The following is a 20075-nucleotide window of genomic DNA, read 5'->3' as shown; positions in this document are numbered from 1 at the left end:
GAAAATGTAGAAAAACATCCACAATATTTAATAAATTGTATTCTAGTTGTATTCTGTTGTTTAACAGTCTGATTAAAAGTGCAATTAATCACTTTTTTAATCACAATTAATTTTTTAAATTACAATTAATTGTATGAGTTAACTGCTATTAATCCACAGCTCTGCTATATCCACTGGATCAATCTTTTCCACATTTGTCATCACTCTCAAAGAATTCTGATTGAATGAGACATGATTTCCTTTTATAAAAAAACATTTTGACTCTTCCCCAAGGTACCATGTTCATCAATGTGTCTGATCATTCTTTTCCTTACTATAGTTTCAACCAATTTGCCAGCCTGTAATTGTCAGCATCACGCATGGAGCCTTTTTTTTTTAAATTGATGTCATGTTAGCTATCTGCCATTCATCTGGGACAGAGGCTGATTTAAGCAATAGGTTACATACCACAGCTAGGCGTTCTGCAATTTCCTTCAGAACTCTTGGGTGAATACCATCTGGCCTTGGTGACTGATTACAGTTTAATTTATCAATTTGTTATCCTCTACTGAAACCTCCATCTGGGACAGTATGTCAAATTTGTCACCTAAAAAGAATGGCTTAGGTTGGGAATCTCCTCACATCCTCTGCAGTGAAGACTGATGCAAAGAATTAATTTAGCTTTTTGGCAATGGCCTTGTCTGTCTTGAGTGCTCCATTAGCACCTTGATCATCTAGTGATCCCAGTGATTGTTTGGCAGGCTTCCTGAGTCTGATGTACTTAAAAAAAATTGTATTTTTTTGTCTTTTGTTAGTTGCTCTTCAAATTCTTTTTTGGCCTGCCCCATTATACTTCTCCACTTGTCTTGCCAGAGTTTATGCTCCTTTTTATTGTTCTCAATATGATTTGACTTCCAATTATTAAAAGTGGCCTTTTAGTCTGTAACAGACTCTGTTAATTTGTTATTTAGCCATGGTGACATTTTTTGATCCTCCTTAATTTTATTTTATTTTAGTTGGGGTACATATATGGTTTGAGCCCCTATTGTGGTTTTTTTTCAAAATTTCCATGCAGTTTACAGACATTTCACTCTTGTGACTGTTCCTTTTAATTTCTGTTTAACTAGTTTCCTCATTTTTGTATAGTTCCTCTTTTTGAGTTAAATGCTACTGTGGTGGGTTTCTTTGTTATTTCCCCCCCTACAAGGATCTTAAATTTAATTACATTGTAATAGCTATTATTGAGCGGTTCAGGTCTTGGACCAGATCATGTGCTCCACTTAGCACTAAGTCAAGAGTCGCCTCTCCCTGTGGGTTCCAGGACTAGCTGCTCCAAGAAGCACTCATTAATGGTGTCTAGAAATTTTATCTCTGCATCCCATCCTGAAGTGACATGTACTCAGTCAATATGGGGATAGTTGAAATCCCCCATTATTACTGGGCTTTCTGTTATTGTAGACTCTTTACAATATACTTGAACATTTCACAGTCACTGGTATTATCCTGGTCAGGTGGTTGGTAGTTTAATCCTACTGCTATACACTTATTATTCAAGTATGAAATTTCTATGCATATGAATTCTCTGATTTAATTTGATTCATTTAAGATTTTTACTATATTTGACTCTGTGCTTTCTTTCAGATATAGTGCCACTCCCCCACTAATGCAATCTTGTCAGTCATTCATATATATTTTGTACCCTGGCATTACCATGTCCCATTGATTATCATCATTCCACCAAGTTTCTGTAATGCCTGTTATATCAATATCCTCATTTAATACCAAGCATGCAAGCTCACCCATTTGGGATGTAAGATTATTGTGTCTCCTTTTCCTTCCCTACCCTGATTCTTCTCTTTCCTATTTCTCTCCTTTTTTCTTCTGTATAACAGAAGTCTGGCTTAGCTGGCCAAGACTATATGTTTTGTAACACTGCTGTAAGCCTGTGATCAAAGAGGCAGCTAAAAGCAATGCCCTAATTAGCCCTGTGCTGGTACAAGTTTACCAGGTCCAGGACTGACTCATAAGGACTTCTGCTGTGCCTGTGTTTCTCCGGCAGTGAGGTTGAAAGTGAGAGTCAATGCCAGAGACAGAAGCTGCATTTTCTATTTTTGATATTCTTTTCTCTCCATGTGTGTCTGTGTGTTTTGTTTTTTCTAGGAAATGGGCCCGGATTTTAACAGGACAGCCACAACAACAGCTCCAGCCCATCTCAATTAACTTTTTTCTCTTTTTTCCAAAAAGTACAGTTATTTAATCTTTAATACCATCTAAATGATTGTCAGAGGGTTCTTCCTCTTTCCCGCTAAAGAGAAAGGATAAAAAGGATGTTAGAATAGAAGTCTTGCTTGATATTTCAAATGTTCTTACTGTTTTTCCTTTTCTGTATCTTTAACAAAGTTTTAAAATGTAATGGCCGGTTTGCCAAAGCCTCAGTATGTCAAAACCCTGTATCTTGTGTAAAACTGATAACTATACTGTGACAGAGTTATAGTCCCAGTTTTCAGTTCGTTCATCTGCAAATTTGACACCATCAGCTCAGGATTGAACAAAGACTGTGAATGGCTTGCCAATTACAGAACCAGTTTCTCCTCTCTTGGTTTTCACACCTCAACTGCTAGAACAGGGCCTCATCCTCCCTGATTAAACTGACTTCGTTATCTCTAGCTTGCTTGCTAGCATATATATACCTGCCCCTGGAAATTTTCCATTACATGCATCTGAGGAAGCGGGTATTCACCCACGAAAGCTCATGCTCCAAAACCTCTGTTAGTGTACAAGGTGCCACAGGATTCTTTGCTGCAGTCCCAGTTTTGACTCTCTTGGCCCATTTAGTCCACTGGAATCAATACCCTAAGGAAGGTGATCCACGTGTCTGGGGATTACATTGAGGGAAGAGAATGGGCAGCTAGATGTGGAATGGAGAGTCCAGTGGCAGGTGCACTGGGTTTCAAAGTGAGTGACCCTGTAGTACACTCTTTTGGGACACCCAGGCTTCAGGCTTGCTCCAAATCAGCAAAGTAGGAATTTGAATCTGGATTTCCTACATGCTGGGTGAGTGTTCTACCCACTTGGCTATAGGGGTAGCATCACCTCTCCCACTGGATGAGGAGCCTGAGCACTAAACTCTGGGCTGTGGCTCCTACTGGTTGACAAAGTGCCTAAAGCTAGGCAGGGCACTGCTGAGCTTCAGTTCCCTTTGTGGATCTAGGTCCAAGGCTGAACATTTTGCCCTAAATGTTTTGATATGTTTAAAGTTCCTAAATCTTCACAGACTTAGGCACCACAGTGAATTTTATTAAAGAAAAAATAATCAACAATAAAAAATAAGATTGCATGAGAACAGTTCAGGAGAGAAGGCTGATTTCAATCAGCGTTGATGGCCTGTGAGGCAGGGGCTATGCCAAATGAGATGGAAAATCATTTGAGTTCTGCATTGAGTCCTACTCCCTCTTTAATAACACAACAAACACATGTGAAGCAGGCTTATGTGTGATCACTTGTAACCCAGTATTACTATCAGGAATGCCAAAAATATCTCCTCTTTTAATTGGTCCCTGTGATGCCTTACAGACTGCTAGTCACAGTCATAATTATATTTATCTGTATCAAACTAAATTTCCTAATAAGGTGGAGGAGAACATAACAAACTAGTAAGAAATTGCTGGGGTGTTTTTTAATCTTGGTAGCCATAAACATATACCAGGTCTCTCAGTATCAGAAGCTGTAACTACCAGCCTCAGTTACAAATGCAACTTCAGGATGAAATAGGAGAGGAGTTAAAAGACAAAGGAACAGTGTGCTGCATCTCTGCTCCTGCCATTAAATAAGAGATACAAAGTTCTGTGCTGTGTACAGAGATTTAGTCAACAGAAGTTTCAGCTGTGAATGAATGAAGCTGCAGTGACTACAGGAAGGAATAACAAACATTTGAGGATAGGGATTATGCTGTATTTTCCAACACTAAAGGCCCAATTATGCAAGGAGCTGGGAACTCATCATAAGGAGCTGAGCAGTCTGAATCATCACTTAGCCTGCATTCTGATCTCACCCTCATTGGGGTGAATCTATTGGACCTGTTTCTGAATTATATGGTCGTAAAGTAGATGATCAGGATCCATTCCACTGACTTCAGTGGCTTTGAAGGCACTCAGCACCTGTTAGTATCAAATTCTGAGTGTCCATGGAACCTCTTATGTTTACGATTCTTCCTGAGATTGCAATGCTTTGTGGGATTTGGAGGAATGTAAGAGAAAACTGAAAGATAGCTTGTCCCCCCAGCCCTTCACCCAGAATATATTGATGGCATAGAAACTTGTACTTATATATGAAGTGAGAGTATGCCTCAGTTCCAGTACTCATTTGGAGGGGTCAAGAGGGCTGGTTTTTGTTTTCTTTAAACTAGTTCAGGAAGCCATTTCTACACCAGAAGTACACAAAACTTTGTATATTTAACCCCTGACTCTATCACCAAATCTTTTAAAATTTGGCCAGCATAGACTTCTAGTTAATCTGTTACTTTATGCATTTAAAACATCATCAGTACAACAGATTATGATTACTTGTTTTTATTTTTGTAATATTATATTTTAATTTGTATGTTGTAGGGTGTTAGCAGTGGTCTCTCCCCCCTCTGAATCAGTGGAGGACAACTCTGCCTCACTATGTCACTGGGCATCAACCACAGTCAGGGAATTAGCAGAGCGCTGAACAGTCTATGACTCTGGCCTGCAGTTCGGGAAGAACTGCAAATCAGTCTCTGGGTTCCAAGCCCTCAAGCAGGGTGGGGCACCAACCAACCGATGATTCCGGCCTGCAATCAGTGTAGAACAGGAAACAAGGGCTCCGGGCTGCAATCAGGGCAGAGAAGCAAGAGAGTCTCTCACCCCAGACCCTCAGGCAGTTGGGGCAACAAATAGTCTATGGCTCTGGCCTGTAATCAGGACAGAGTAACAAAAGAGTCGGGCATCCTAGCTCCGGTGGATGGCCAACAAACACTGACCTCTTGGCCTAGAGAGGGGATGCTGCCACTCCAGGGGTGGGATGGCAAGGGGGTAGAGGGACCCAGGCCGACCCAACTCCACCAGGTCCCAGCCCAGCGCCCTGACAGAGGCAGAGTGTTCTGCCACTGGGTCAGTGGGGAATCCAGCCGCAACACGCTGTCTGGGTTTCTGGCAGCAACACAGCCAGACTGGGGTCAGCTGTCCCTGGGACACTTACTCCCCTCCCCTCAGGGGGTACCTGGTTCCATGGGGGTCCTCTGTTTCCTCAAAGTAGAAGGCTAGTGGCAGTCCCTAAATGGTCACTTTTCAGAATGGGTGGCTCCAGCAGCTCTGGTCAGTCCTCAGTTTGACAGGGCTTCTTTACAGTCTCCCGGCTTGGGAGCAGGCAAAAGGCTTCTGTCTCCTCCATTGGCTGCAGCTCAAGTGAGCTCCAGAACCCACCCTTTATACTTCCTGTCCCACCTCCTGACTCTTGGTGGGACAGGCAAGCACAATCTGGCTCTGCCCACCTGGGTTCAGAGAGTGGTACCTCCCCTCTGACTCAGTGGGAGGCCACTCCACCTCACTACAATGTTTTTCTGATAGCTTTGTTCAAACAAAAGATAGCTAACCTGGAAAGGGGCAACACATCTGTAAAATTAAGATTAATGGGCAGTTATGTATAAGGGTCTCTCAACCGGTTCAAATTTCACTTTATTGCCTATTTTTATTTTCTATCACAGTGGGTGCTAGTAAATTAATTTCCCCTTTTGAACTAAATGTTCTGACAAATCCAATTTAGTTATTTTTAATAAAATGTGGCATCAAAGTTAATAATATTTCTTGGCACTCATAATACCTTCCATCCTACGATCTCAATGTGCTTTAACAAATGAGCCTAATTCCCATGATGGGTAAGCGTTGCTCCTTTTTACAGGGGCAGAAAAGCAGTCATGCAAAAAATAAGGCCAACACACTCACACTTGTTTTTTTAAGTTGGTACTTATATATATATAATGTTTATGGGGAAACCCTGAAATATTTATTGATTAAAATTAATTTGGAAATTTGAGTCCACTGTAAATAACTCAATGGAAATTTGTATTAGAAATGTGAATAGAACCCAGATCTCCTGGTTTATAATAATGGATAATGCAGTGGAAAGTATGTTTATAAAATTTGCAGATTACACCAAGCTGGGAGGAATTGCAAACACTTTGGAGGATAGGAATAGAATTGAAAATGACCTTGAGAAATTGGAGAACTGGTCTGAAATCAACAAGATGACATTCAATAAAGACAAGTGCAAAGTACTGCACTTCAGAAGGAAAAATAAAATGCACAACTACAAAATGAGGAATAACTGGCTAGCTGGTAGCAATGCTGACAAAGATTTGGGGCTTACAGTGGATCACAAACTGAATCTGAGTCAATATGATGCAGTTGTGAAAAAAGCTAATATCACTGTGGGATGTATTAAGAGGAGTGTTATATATAAGACAGGGGAGGTAGTTGTCCTGCTCTACACGGCACTGGTGAGTCCTCAGCTGGAGTATTGTGTTCAATTCCAGATGCCACACCAGATTATCTGGGCCCCCCGATTTTGTCCCATTAAACTGTTTGAGTTTGGCTTCTACCTCGGATGTGGTAATATCTACCTCCATATCCTCATTCCCATTTGTCATCCTACCATTATCCCTAAGCTCCTCATTAGCCTCATTAAAGACTGAGGCAAAGTATTTGTTTAGATGTTGGGCCATGCCTAGATTATCCTTAACCTCCACTCCATCCTCAGTGTTTAGCGGTCCCACTTCTTCTTTTTTGTTTTCTTCTTATTTATATGGCTGTAGAACTTTTTACTACTGGTTTTAATTCCCTTTGCAAAGTCCAACTCTACATGGCTTTTGACCTTTCTCACTTTATCCCTACGTGTTCTGACCTCAATAAGGTAAATTTCCTTGCTAATTCCTCCCATCTTCCGCTCCTTGTAGGCTTTCTGCTTTTATATAAGACAGGGGAGGTAGTTGTCCTGCTCTACTTGGCACTGGTGAGTCCTCAGCTGAAGTATTGTGTTCAATTCCGGATGCCACACCTTTGGGAAAGATATGGGCAAATTGGTGAGAGTCCAGAGGACACCAATAAACATTATAGAAGGTTTAGAAACCTGACCTATCAGGAAAGGGTTAAAAAAAAGACCAGAGCATTTTTAGTCTTGAGAAAAGAAGACTGGGGGGACCTGACAATAGTCTTCAAATGTGTTAAAGGCTGCCATAAAGAGAACTGTGATCAATTGTTCTCTATGTCCACTGAAGGTAGTACAAGAACTAATGGGTTTAATCTTCAGCAAGGGAAATGTAGTTAGAATTTTTTTCCTAATAGCTAACTTAAAAGCATAGTTAAGCTCTAAAATAGCTTACCAATAGAGGCTGTGGAATCCCCATCACTGAAGATTTTTAAGAACATGTTGGACAAACATCTGTCAGGAATGGTCTAGGTTAACTATGATGTCATTGAAATAGCAGAGACTTGGTGGGGTAACTCACATGACTGGAGCACTGTCATGGATGGGTATAAACTGTTCAGGAAGGAGAGGTGGAGGAGAAAAGGTGGAGGAGTTGCTCAGAGTTCCAGTATGAAACTGGAGAAAAGCCTGCTGAGAGTCTTTGAGTTAAGTTTAGAAGCAAGAGCAACAAGAATGATATCCTGGTGGGCATCTGCTATAGACCACCAGAGCAGGAGGAGGAGGTAGACAAGGCTTTCTTCAAACTACAAAGAGAAGTTTCCAAATCACAGGACCTGGTTCTCATGGAGAACTTCAATCACCCTGACATCTGCTGGGAGAGCAATACAGCAGTGCACAGACAATCCAGGAAGTTTTGGAAGAGAGTTGGAGACAACTTCCTGATGCAAGTACTGGAGGGGGCTGTGCTCCCTTTCACCTGCTGCTCACAAACAGGGAAGAATGAGTAGGGGAGGTAGAAGTGGGTTGCAACCTGGACAGCAGTGACCATGAGATGGTTGAGTTCAGGATCCTGACAAAAGGAAGAAAGGAGAGCAGCAGAGTATGGACCCTGGACTTTAGAAAAGCAGACTTTGACTCCCTCAGGGAACTGATGGGCAGGATCCCCTGGGAGGCTAATATGAGGAAGAAAGGAGTCCAGGGAGATCTGGCTGTATTTTAAAGACTTATTGAGGATGCAGGAACAAACCATCTCAATGTGCAGAAAGAATAGCAAATATGGCAGGCGACCAGGTTGGATTAACAGAGAAATCTTCAGGGAGCTTAAACACAAGAAGTGAAACTTGGACAGATGATTACGCTCCCAGATTGCTGCACTGGGCAGCACAGTATGGGGAGGAGGCGAGCAGCCCTCAGTGGTGAAGGAACAGGTTAAGGACTATTTAGAAAAGCTGGACATGCACAAGTCCATGAGCCCAGATCTAACAGTTCTGAGAGAGTTGGCTGATGTGATTGAAAAGCCATTGGCCATTATCTTTGAAAACTTGTGGCAATCAGGAGAGGTTCTGGATGACTGGAAAAAGTCGAATATAGTGCCCATCTTTAAAAAAGTGAAGAAGGAGAGCCTAGGGAACTACAGACCAGTCAGCCTCACCTCAGTCACTGGAAAAATCATGGAGTAGGTCCTCAAGGAATCCATTTTGAAGCACCGGGAGGATAGGAAGGTGATCAGCAACAGTCAACATGGATTCACCAAGGGCAAGTCATGCCTGACCAACCTGATTGCCTTCTAAGATGAGATAGCTGGCTCTGTGAATATAGGGAGAGCAGTGGATGTGATATATCTTGAGTTTAGCAAAGCTTTTGATACAGTCTCTCACAGCATTCTTGCCAGCAGGTTAAAAAAGTATTGATTGGATGAATGGACTATAAGGTTGACAGAAACCTCGCTAGATTGTTGGGCTGAATGGGTAGTGATCAATGGCTCGATGTCCAGTTGGCAGTCTGTATCAAGCAGATTGCCCCAGGGGTCAGTCCTGGGGTTGGTTTTCTTCAACATCTTCTTTAATGATCTGGATGATGAGATGGATTGCATCCTAGGCAAGTTCACGGATGACACTAAACTGTGGGGAGAGGTAGATATTCTGAAGGGTAGGGATAAAGTCCAGAGTGACATAGGCAAATTGGAGGATTGGGCCAAAAGAAATCTGATGAGGTTCAACAAGGGCAAATGCAGAGTCCTGCACTTAGTATGGAAGAATCCCATACACTGCTACAGGCTGAGGACGGACTGGCTAAGCCGCAGTTCTTCAGAAAAGGACCTGGGGATTACAGTAGACGAGAAGCTGGATATGAGTCAACAGTGTGCCCTTGTTGCCAAGAAGGCTAATGGCGTATTGGGCTGCATTAGTAGGACCATTGCCAGCAGGTCGGGAGAAGTGATTTTTCCCCTCTATTCGGCACTGGTGAGGCCACATGTGGAGTAGTGGGCCCCCACTACAGAAGGGATGTGGACAAATTGGAAAGAGTCCAGGGGAGGGCAACAACAATGATTATGACATATGAGGAGAGGCTGAGGGAACTGGGCTTATTTAGTCTGCAGAAGAGAAGAGTGAGGAGGGATTTGATAGCAGCCTTCAACTATCTGAAGAGGGGTTCCAAAGAGGATGGAGCTCAGTTATTCTCAGTGGGAACAGATGACAGAACAAGGAGCAATGGTCTCAAGTTGCAGTGGGGCAGGTCTAGGTTAGTGTAAATAAGTTCCTCCTCTGCCTTGGTGGGTCCTGAGCTTATTGGCAGATTTTATCACCTCAGTGATTTTCCCCACAGTCTGGATCAACTCCTCCTGTGTCTGATCAGGAGTTGAGAGGTTTGGGGGGAACCCGGGCCCGCCCTCTACTCCGGGTTCCAGCCCAGGGCCCTGTGGATTGCAGCTGTCTATAGTGCCTCTTGTAACAGCTGCATGACAGCTACAACTCCCTGGGCTACTTCCCCATGGCCTCCTTCAAACACCTTCTTTCTCCTCACCACAGGATCTTCCTCCTGGTGTCTGATAACGTTTGTACTCAGCCCTCCAGCAGCACACCCTCTCACTCTCAGCCCCTTGTGCCTCTTGCTTCCAGCTCCTCACACGCACTTCCTCTTCTCTGGCTCCCTCCTGCCTGACTGGAGTGAGCTCCTTTTTAAATCCAGGTGCCCTGATTAGCCTGCCTTGATTGGCTGCAGGTGTTCTAATCAGCCCGTCTGCCTTAATTGGTTCTAGCAAGTTCCTGATTACTCTAGTGCAGCCCCTGCTCTGGTCACTCAGGGAACAGAAAACTACTCACCTAGTGACCAGTACATTTGCTCTCTACAAGACTCCTGTACCCCACTGGTTTGGATCTGTCACATATCCCTCCCCCCTGCTCAACACCTAGGGGTTAAATCGGGAGACACTCTCACCTGTTTGGAAGGCTTGTTTTCCTGGGTTAAGTCTTTTTGGACAGTTATGCATGCCTCTTGTGCATGCCAGGGTTTCAGAAGGTTGATGTGATAAATCTGTTCTTGTTTTCGGCGTCCTGGCTGCCACACCTTGCAGGTTACTTCCCCCACGGGTTCAACCACCTAATAGGGCCCCTGCCATTGGGCCAGAAGCTTGCTTTCTGCCGTGGGTACCAACACCATCACCCGATCCCCCGGTTGGAACTGTCAGACTTTTGCCTGGCGATTGTAATAGGTTGTCTGGGCCTCCTGGGCCTTTTCCAAATGTTCCCCTACAATAGGGGTGACGCGCTATCCGGTCTTGCATCTGTATTACATGTTCTATTATATTTCTCCCCTCATTGGGTTCCTCTTCCCAGATCTCTTTGGCGATGTCTAGTATGCCACTGGGGTGAGGCCCATATAATAACTCGAAGGGGGAAAACCCAGTTGAGGCCTGAAGTACCTCCCAGATAGCGAACATAAGGTAGGGTAGTAGGTGTCTCAATCCTTCCCATCTCGACTTGCCACCTTCCTTATCACAGCCTTGAGGTTTCAGTTAAACCTTTCTACCAATCCATCAGTCTGTGGATGGTAGACTGAAGTTCTCAGGATATGTATATGGAGCAACGTACAGAGGTCCTTCATTAGTTTTGACATAAATGGGGTTCCCTGGTCTGTTAATATCTCCTTTGGTAGCCCCACTCAGGCAAAGATCCCCACCAGATCTTTGGCTATCGTTTTAGAGGCTGTGTTCCTCAGGGGGACGGCTTCTGGATGGTGAGTAGCATAGTCAAAAATAACAAGTATATATTGGTGGCCCCGAACTGTCTTCTTCAGGGGTCCCACTAGGTCCATAGCTATTCGCTCAAAGGGGACCTCTATGATAGGAAGGGGTACTAAAGGTACCCTCAGGTGGGGATGGGGACTGTGCAGCCGACACTCCGGGCAGGATGCACAGTACCTCCACACTTCTTCATGTACTCTGGGCCAGAAGAACCATCGTAGGACTCGTGCCAGGGTCTTCTCTACCCCCAAATGGCCCCCAAAAAGATGACTATGAGTGAGACTTAATACAGCATTCTGGTGCTTTTGAGGTACTAGGATCTGCTGTATCTTCTGCCCCTGTACTGGTGCAACCCGGTATAAGAGATTCTACTTCATTATGAAGTAGGGTCCTGGTCCTTGGGTTTTCCCTTCCACGGGGACACCATCTATTTCAGTCACTTCCTTCCTAATGTTGTCGTACCTTGGGTCTTCGGCCTGGTCCCGTCCAAAATTTCCTCTTCTGGGGCTAATCTGCCCAAGATCTAGGGCCCAGTCTCTGTTGCCTCTACTGCTTCAGAAGCGTTAGGATGGGGTCAGACTCGGGTGATTCTCCCTCCTGGGTGGCCTCCTTTTCAGCTGCTCGGGTCCACCTACCTACAAGAGCGACCCTCTGGCTTTGACTCAGTATTCGGGTTCCCAAGGCTTTAGCTGCCTTCCTTTCCCTTTTCGACTTTCTACCCTGTCTGGGAATGGAAAATAAATCTGGGGATATTTCAGAGAAGACTGGGGATTGACAGTCTACTATGGAGGCCTCACTAACTTCAGGGTTCCCCTTTTCCTCCAATCCTCCTACTGGGAGTAAGTTTCCAAACCCTGGGAAGTCCCTCCCTATGAGCACCGGGTATGGGAGTTTAGGGACTACACCTGCTGCTACCTCAGTAGTGTTCCCCTGAATTTCGAATTTTACTGGGATGGTGGGGTAATAACCAACTGTCCCATGGACGCATGTTATCCCCGTATGCTTAGCCCACAGCAGCTGACTATACTTCACAAGCTTCCCCGAGACAAGCGTGATAGCACTCCCCTAATCAACCAGTGCCGTGGTCTCTACCCCATTTAGCTTTACTGGTCTGGTATACATATGTGGGATTAGTGAGATCCCCATAAGGTGGATTAGGGAGCATGGGTCTGCCCAGTTTCCCAGGTTACACTGCATCGGCTCCTCAGCATTGGGACACTGTGCAGCTATATGTCCCCACTCCCCGCAGGCAAAACATCTGTATGGAGCCCTAGGCATTCCCCAGTCTCTTGGTTTGGACAGTCTAACATCATGATCCTCTTCTCTTTCAGTGCTCCAACTCTTTGTGGCTTCTGGTCAGCCTTCAACCCCTCTCTTTTTCCACCTGGGCTCTCCTGGTGGCCCCGTCACTCAAGCTCTAGGGCTTGGTGCTGCTAGTTTAATACGGGGTGCCTCATCCTTAACTGGTTGGGTCAGATCCCTCACTGTTCTTCGCTTCTCTACTAGTGCAACAACCTCATCATAGGTGGAGGGTTCGTTTTGTCTTACCTAGGCATGAAGGTCTGGCGGTAGACCCTTCATGTATCGGTCGATGACCAGAACCTCTAGTATCTCTTCTGGACTCTGGGACTCCGCTTGCAACCACTTTCATGTGAGATGGATGAGGTCATACAATTGGAACTGCAGGGTTTTGTTTTCCTGGTACCTCCACCCGTGATACCACTGGGCCCACACTGCAGTCATTACCCCAGATCTGGCCAGGATCTCTGCTTTCAGCTGGGGGTAGTCTGCTGCAGCCTCTTCAAGCAGATCATAGTAAGCCTTTTGGGCCTCCCCGCACAGGAGTGGAGCAAGGATGTCAGACCACTGATCTCGAGGCCAGGCCTCCCATAGGGCTGTCCTCTCAAAGGCCAGAAGGTATGCCTCTACATCATCCTCCCACGTCATTTTCTGCAGCCAATGGCTGGCTTGTATGGTCTGCATCCTATCATGGCCGCGGCTCAGCTCTGTAAGGGTCTTTACCTGATTTACCAGTTCTCGCAACATAGCTCGGTCTTGAGAAGCCTAGTCCATCAGCAGGCGATTAGTCTCTTGCTGCAGCCACACTGCCTTCTGTTGGGCAGCTGCCTGAACACGGGTAGCCTCCGGCTGGGCCGCTGTAGCTTGTATCAATGCCCGTACTAAGTCATCCATTGTCGTGAAAAAAAAATAAACCCTCTACATTTTTTTTAAATCACCCTTCTTCTTCTGCCGCGCTGTGCACACCAGATCCCACTCCTGACACCAGTTGTGACAAAGTACCTCCTCTACCTTGGTGGGTCCTGTGCTTATTGGCACATTTGCTCACCTCAGTGATCTTCCCCACAGTCTGGGTCAACTCCTCCTGTGTCTGATCAGGAATTAGGAGATTTGGGAGGAACCCTGACCTGCCCTCTACTCCGGGTTCCAGCCCAGGGCCCTGTGGATTGTAGCTGTCTATAGTGCCTCTTGTAACAGCTGCTTGACAGCTACAACTCCCTGGGCTACTTCTCCATGGCCTCCTGCAAAAAACCTTCTTTCTCCTCACCACAGGACCTTCCTCCTGGTGTCTGATAATGCTTCTACTCCTTAGCCCTCCAGCAGCACACCCTCTCACTCTCAGCCCCTTGTGTTTCTTGCTTCCAGCTCCTCACACGCACTTCCTCTCCTCTGGCTCCCTTCTCCCTGACTGGAATGAGCTCCTTTTTAAATCCAGGTGCCCTGATTGATTGCCCTGATTGCCCTGTCTTGAACTCTGCAATCCCAACCTGCTACCCACTGTGCTGCCAACAGCTGCTGGAATAGTAGCTCAGCTCTTACAGAGGACTCCAGTCCAGGGATCTGACTAGTGGAGCACTGGGCATCCTGACTGGTCCCCAGCCTCTATTTAACTCAAGCACAGGAATAGGAAGTTGTTCATGCTGAGAATTGCTTCCCCTGTGATACCTGTCCTACTGATCTCCTGAAAACCTGAGGACCTCCTGACACCTGACTCTCGGTTTTGTCCCCTGGCTTGCATTGGACTCTGATCTCATGGTATCTGACTGAGCCTACCTGCCAACTCCTGCTCTGACCACTAGGTCAGACTACCCAGGTCGCACGTGTGATAGGATGCCCTTTTCTACTTGGGAAAGCTGCACTAGTTGAACCTAATTTGGGAATTTAAACTGACTGAAGTAAATTGGTGCTTACTCCCGTGTGGCTACTTTTTTTTCCATTTAAGTCTGGCTTTTTTATGTTTAGTTTAAGTCAGTCGGTAAGAGGTTTAGACTAAACTAAAATAAACACAAAACACTCTAATGGAAATAAGAGTGTCCATATGGGCTAAGCATCAGTTTTACTACACTGATTAAACATATGAGTTAAACCAGTGCAACTTTCCCAAATAAATGTGTGATTGGGAGAATCAGGCCTTCTGATTTGTTTTTAAGTGTGTCTCTTTTGTTTTTGATGCATTTTACTGTAATCTGCAAATTTTAAGCTTTCATTCTAAACAACATTTTTCCTTTTAAGACCTAACTATCGTATTTCAAACTCTTCTGCTCTCCTGTTAACTCAGCACTGAAGCCAAATATTGACACCCGAAGATAAGGGCTCTTTCCTCCTGCACTCCATTTACTTCAATGAAGTGTGAAAATTAGAGTCTAAATTGGACTATTTATAGGCCTGGGCAAGGTTTTCTCTTTTATTCCACTTAAGAAAGAAAACAGAACCACAAAACCTTGTTAGTGCAACGGTTGGTTGCAGAGCAAAACAAAGCTGGGCAATGTAACATTACGTTTCCTACAGTGTTGTCAGCGTATCCCTCTGGGCAAATATGAACCATATAATAAAAACAAAAGCACAAACAAACATATTAAACTACATGTCACTTCAGAGGACTGGAAAAACCTATATGTGTGCAAGATGGGAAGGTTACATTGTTATAAGAGCCTGAGAATCCACTTCTGTCTCCAAGTGAGATCAATGAGAGCCTTGTTAATGATATTAATGGAAGCAGAAATGGCCCTAAACTTCTGCAATTCCTTACTTTAAAAAAAAAATAAACTGTGCACCTTTAATAATGTATTAAACAAAGGCCTTCTGGGCTATACTTACTAATGATGGTGAACACTTACACAGGTGAATAGTTATGTTGACTTCAGGTACTCACTAATGGGAGTAGGGTCATGGCTTCACAGTCAGCCCTATAGTTTCTTGCATTTTATTAGAAACTTTCCCATAACCTTTGACTGGTACTGTTTTCTGCAGTGTGATTTTGTGTTCCTTCAAAATGAGAGCACACCATTGCTTCCATATATTGGGATCAATATTGCCAGCACAAAATACTATTAGTTAAGCCCCACAAAAATCAATAGATTGGCTTAAATATATGTGTCTTTTTAAAATGGGTTCTTTAAATTGCCTTCTGGTTTCTGAACCTTTTGGGTACACTGGGTTCACTATTTCAAGCTTCCTTCTACCATGCAGGCTAGAAACTTTTTAAAGCTCAAATTCTCTTGATCCAGAAGTGTGGGGTTTAACAAAAACACCAAACTGGTTGTAACTGTAGTAAATAACAAAATTATCAGATATGTGGATGAACATGATTTGTTGGGGAGAGTTAACATGGTTTTTGTAAAGGGAAATCATGCCTCATTAATCTACTAGAATTATTTGAGGGGATCCATAAGCATGTGGACAAGGGTGATCCATTGGATATAGCGTGCATGGATTTTCAGAAAGCCTTTTACAAGATCCCTCACCAAAGACTCTTAAGCAATCTTGGGATAAGAGAGAAGGTCATCTTATGGATCAGTAACTCATTAACAGATAGGGAATGAAGGGTAGGAATAAATGGTCACTTTTCAGAATGGAGAGAGGAAATAGTGGTGTTCCCCTGGGATCTGTACTGAGACAGGTCCTACTCAACATATTAATAAATGATCTGGAAAAAGAGGGAAACAGTGAGATGATAAAATTTTCAGATGATACAAAGTTACTCAAGATAGTAAAATCCCAAGCAGACTGCAAAGAGTTACAAAGGGATCTCACAATACTCGGTGCCTGGGCAACAAAATGGCAGATGAAATTCAATGTTGATAAATGCAAAGTAATGCACATTGTAAAACATAATTCCAACTATGCATATAAAATGGTGGGGTCTAAATTAGCTGTTACCACTCAAGATAGAGATCTTGGAGTCATTGTGGATAGTTCTTTGAAACTTCCACTCAGCGTGCAGCAACAGTCAAAAAAGAGAACATAATGTTGGAATAATTAAGAAAGGGATAGATAATAAGACAGAAAGTATCGTAATGCCTCTATATAAATCCATGGTACTCCCACATCTTGAATATTGCGTGCAGATCTGGTCGTCCCATCTCTAAAAAATATGCATTGGAATTGGAAAAGGTTTAGAAAAGGGTAACAAAATGATTAGGGGTATGGAACAGCTTCCATATGAGGCGAGATTAATAAGACTGGGACTTTTCAGCTTGGAAAAGGGACAACTAAGGGGGAATATGATAGAAGTCTATAAAATCATGAATGGTGTGGAGAAAGTAAATAAGGAAGTGTTATTTACTCCTTCTGATAACACAAGAACTAGAGACCACCAAAGGAAATTAATAGGCATCATTTTTAAAATTAACAAAGGAAAGTTAAAATTAACAAAGGGAATGCACAGTCAACCTATGGAACTCTTCCCCAGAGGATGTTGTGAAGGCCAAGACTAGAACAGGGGAGAAAAAAGAACTAAATTAATTCCTAGAGGATTGGTCCATCAATGACTATTAGCCAGGATGGGCAGGGATGGCATCCCTAACCTCTGTTTGCCAGAAGCTAGGAATGGGCAATAGGGGATGTATCATTTGATGATTTTCTGTTCTGTACATTCCCTCTGAAGCTCTTGGCATTGGCCACTGTTGGAAGACAGGATACTGGTTTAGATGAACCTTTGGTCTTTGGTCTGACCTGTTCTTAAGTCTCATAAAATTACAAGAATTGGCAACACTGTAACTGTCCCACCAGTTGAAAAGTGGACACAGAGTTATAGAAGCTGTATGAGATGATGGGCTGTGATTCTCACAAAGCACTTCCTTGGATTTATTTAATAAAATGCTTGACTCTTCTTGAACAAGTAGTCATAGATCAAAGAAGCAATCTAACTGGTGTAGCTTCCAAGCCAGCTCTGTCTCCAGGTTGATTAAAATGGTTGTAGGTGTAGCCCCCGCTCCTGTTCACTGGACCAGTATGAGGTTGTTCAGGATAGAGGAAGCCTGCCTTGTGACTTTTTACACAACTTTGGGAAACTGGGCCTGAGACTCCTTTTCGTGTGTTGCGTTGTGTGTCAGTGTGTGTTCACTTCGGAGCAGAGCCATTCAGACAAACCACCAGGAATAAGGCTTTATTCTGTAAGGAACATGGAACAAGATTACAGTCCAGCAGCCTTCTCTCTGCTTGCCTGCAACATGCTCCCAGCTCAGTCAGTGCTGAGACCTCCTGCTGGGGTGGGATGCAGAGGGTACATTCTGCCAGCATGCTGCAGTTTGTAGTACACAACTTGTAGTTCCCAGGGCTGCTGTTGAAGCACACTGGATCTTGGGCTACATAAGGTTAGACATTAGTTTCAATGCTAATATTTTTGTCTGTGCAGATGCTTGTAGCTTATCCTGTACTACAAGATACTGTACCTCACATGGACTTCATCTTAGCTGACATTTCAGTATGATTATTAACAATAAAGCTACTATACAATACAGTGTAGTAAGATATTTATCAAGTGTGCCTCACAACTTTTGGAAATGTTGGGTGCTAATTGGACTGGTTCTTTAGTAATTAATTAGGTGTTATACCTAAAACTTGTGGATCAGACTCATAAGTGGTTCTTCATGGTACAATACTTTTGATAAGCTGTCTGTTAGTTAAACTAATCAGAGAGATGGAAATAGGCAACGGAATTCAGAAATCTAGACTTGCATCCCAGGCAATGCAGTGTGGTACACAGTGAGTGAATACAGGTTTGAAATACAACCTGTTGTCTAAGTGTCTTTATTTAGATACACCAGTGATAGCAGATGAAGCAATGTGCTGCTGGCAAGCCTAAAGTGAGAAGTGTAATGCATTCTTAGAATTTATGCACATTCCCCTCTTACATAGTAATAAAGATTTGTGTGGATGCTTTGTTCAACTTTAACAACACACTCTATTTTCATCAAAAGTACTTCTGTGCTAATCCAGTGACTCTTGCTTATATGTCTTTTAAGAATTTCTTTATGGTTTTGTTATGATGCAGTGACTGATCAGCCATCTTCAATAAGCTTTCAGCCTATTGCTAAGGCTCCTTTTTTGTCTCGGAGGTCACAGAAGTCATGGATTCCATGACTTTCTGTGATCTCTGTGACTTCTGCAGTGGCTGGCATGCCTAGCCTGGGGACTGCCTGAGCAGCTCGAGAAGCCCTGGACTAGGTGCACCGGATGCTGCTGGGGCAGTCTCAGGCCCCCCACAGCAGGAGTTTGGGTGTGGGGGGGCTCAGGGCTAGGGATTGGGGTGTGGGGCGGTGCTTACCTCAAAACGGTGACAGGAACTCCTCTCCCTCAGCTCCTAGCTCCATGTGCCGCCTCTGCCGGCAGGCACCAGCCCCCAACTCCCACTGGCCATGGTTCCAAGCCAATGGGAGCTGCAGAACTGGGGCTTTGGGCAGGATGGAAGCAGCAGCATGTGGAGCTCAGGAGCCAGCTAGGGAGCCTGCCCCAGTCCCACTGACCCCCCCCCCAGCACCCCTAGGGCCCCTCCCCCCCGATTGTAACCCCCCAGCACCTGTAGTGCCTCCCCCAGGCTGTGCCCCCATGCTGCCCCCCGCAAGTTTTAGTCAGGAGTATAAAGTAAAAGTCATGGAGAGGTCACAGGCCCTGAATTTTTGTTTACTGCCCATGACCTATCCGTGACTTCTACTAAAAGTACCTGTGACTAAAACGTAGCCTTACCTATTGCCTAACTCAGTGATATGCAACTCCCTACACACTCTTGGAGCAGAAAGATCCAGCATGGTTGCACCACCCCATGCTCTCTTTCCTTGAAATAAGTCACTCTCAGTTCTCTGCACTATTTTCCTACATTACCTTTATAAGTTTCTTACATCTGCTACTCCTGCGTTGAACTGCTTCTTAGCTACTTTATCACTTTGTGCTTATCCTCTTGATATCAACAATGTCTGTGCTGAAAAATTTAGCCCATCTAGATTTCTCTCTCCACCCTTCTAAGTTCAACAAATATATGTTAAAAGACAAAATTTAACAATCAGAAATATAATATTTTGGGGCTTATCCTCCACTGGTGGAAGTTGACGAAGCTCTGTTGAAGTCATGAAATCCAGAAAACTGTATTGGTGTCCGATAAGTGATTATGGCCCATCATTTTTTAATTTTCATTATTGTGGAAATGTAAGGAAGACTAGAATTAGAATTCCACTTAGAAGTGGACTAGGCTAATTGCAGGCTTCTCTAGAGGACATTTGCACAAGACCTACTACTATCAGTAAAACTTGTCAAATTATCTCCTCTATTGGATCAAGGAACTGAAGGAGGAAATGTACATACTTTTTCCAAGTGAAATTCTCATAAATTCAGCGAATGATATTTAAATTGAAAATGTTATTGCTTTCAAAATGACATATTCATTTGCAGCCCTCGGAGTAGCCATATCAAAACATGCTTTGTACATGCTTCTAGTAAGTGTTTGACCTTGATTTCAGGACTAAGCATTTCTTTCTCTTTACTAGTACTTTGTCAAACTGTCTTAATGTTTTCATAGACAAGGACCTGTGCAAGAAACCTGTTCTGGTAGCCATAGAAACAAACATTATTCACTTTCTGTTGTCTAACACATTTTGCTTTCTCATATCACAAA

Source organism: Gopherus evgoodei, chromosome 2 (assembly GCF_007399415.2).
Source record: "Gopherus evgoodei ecotype Sinaloan lineage chromosome 2, rGopEvg1_v1.p, whole genome shotgun sequence".
Classification (NCBI taxonomy): domain Eukaryota; kingdom Metazoa; phylum Chordata; order Testudines; family Testudinidae; genus Gopherus; species Gopherus evgoodei.
This window is presented reverse-complemented; position numbering follows the sequence as displayed.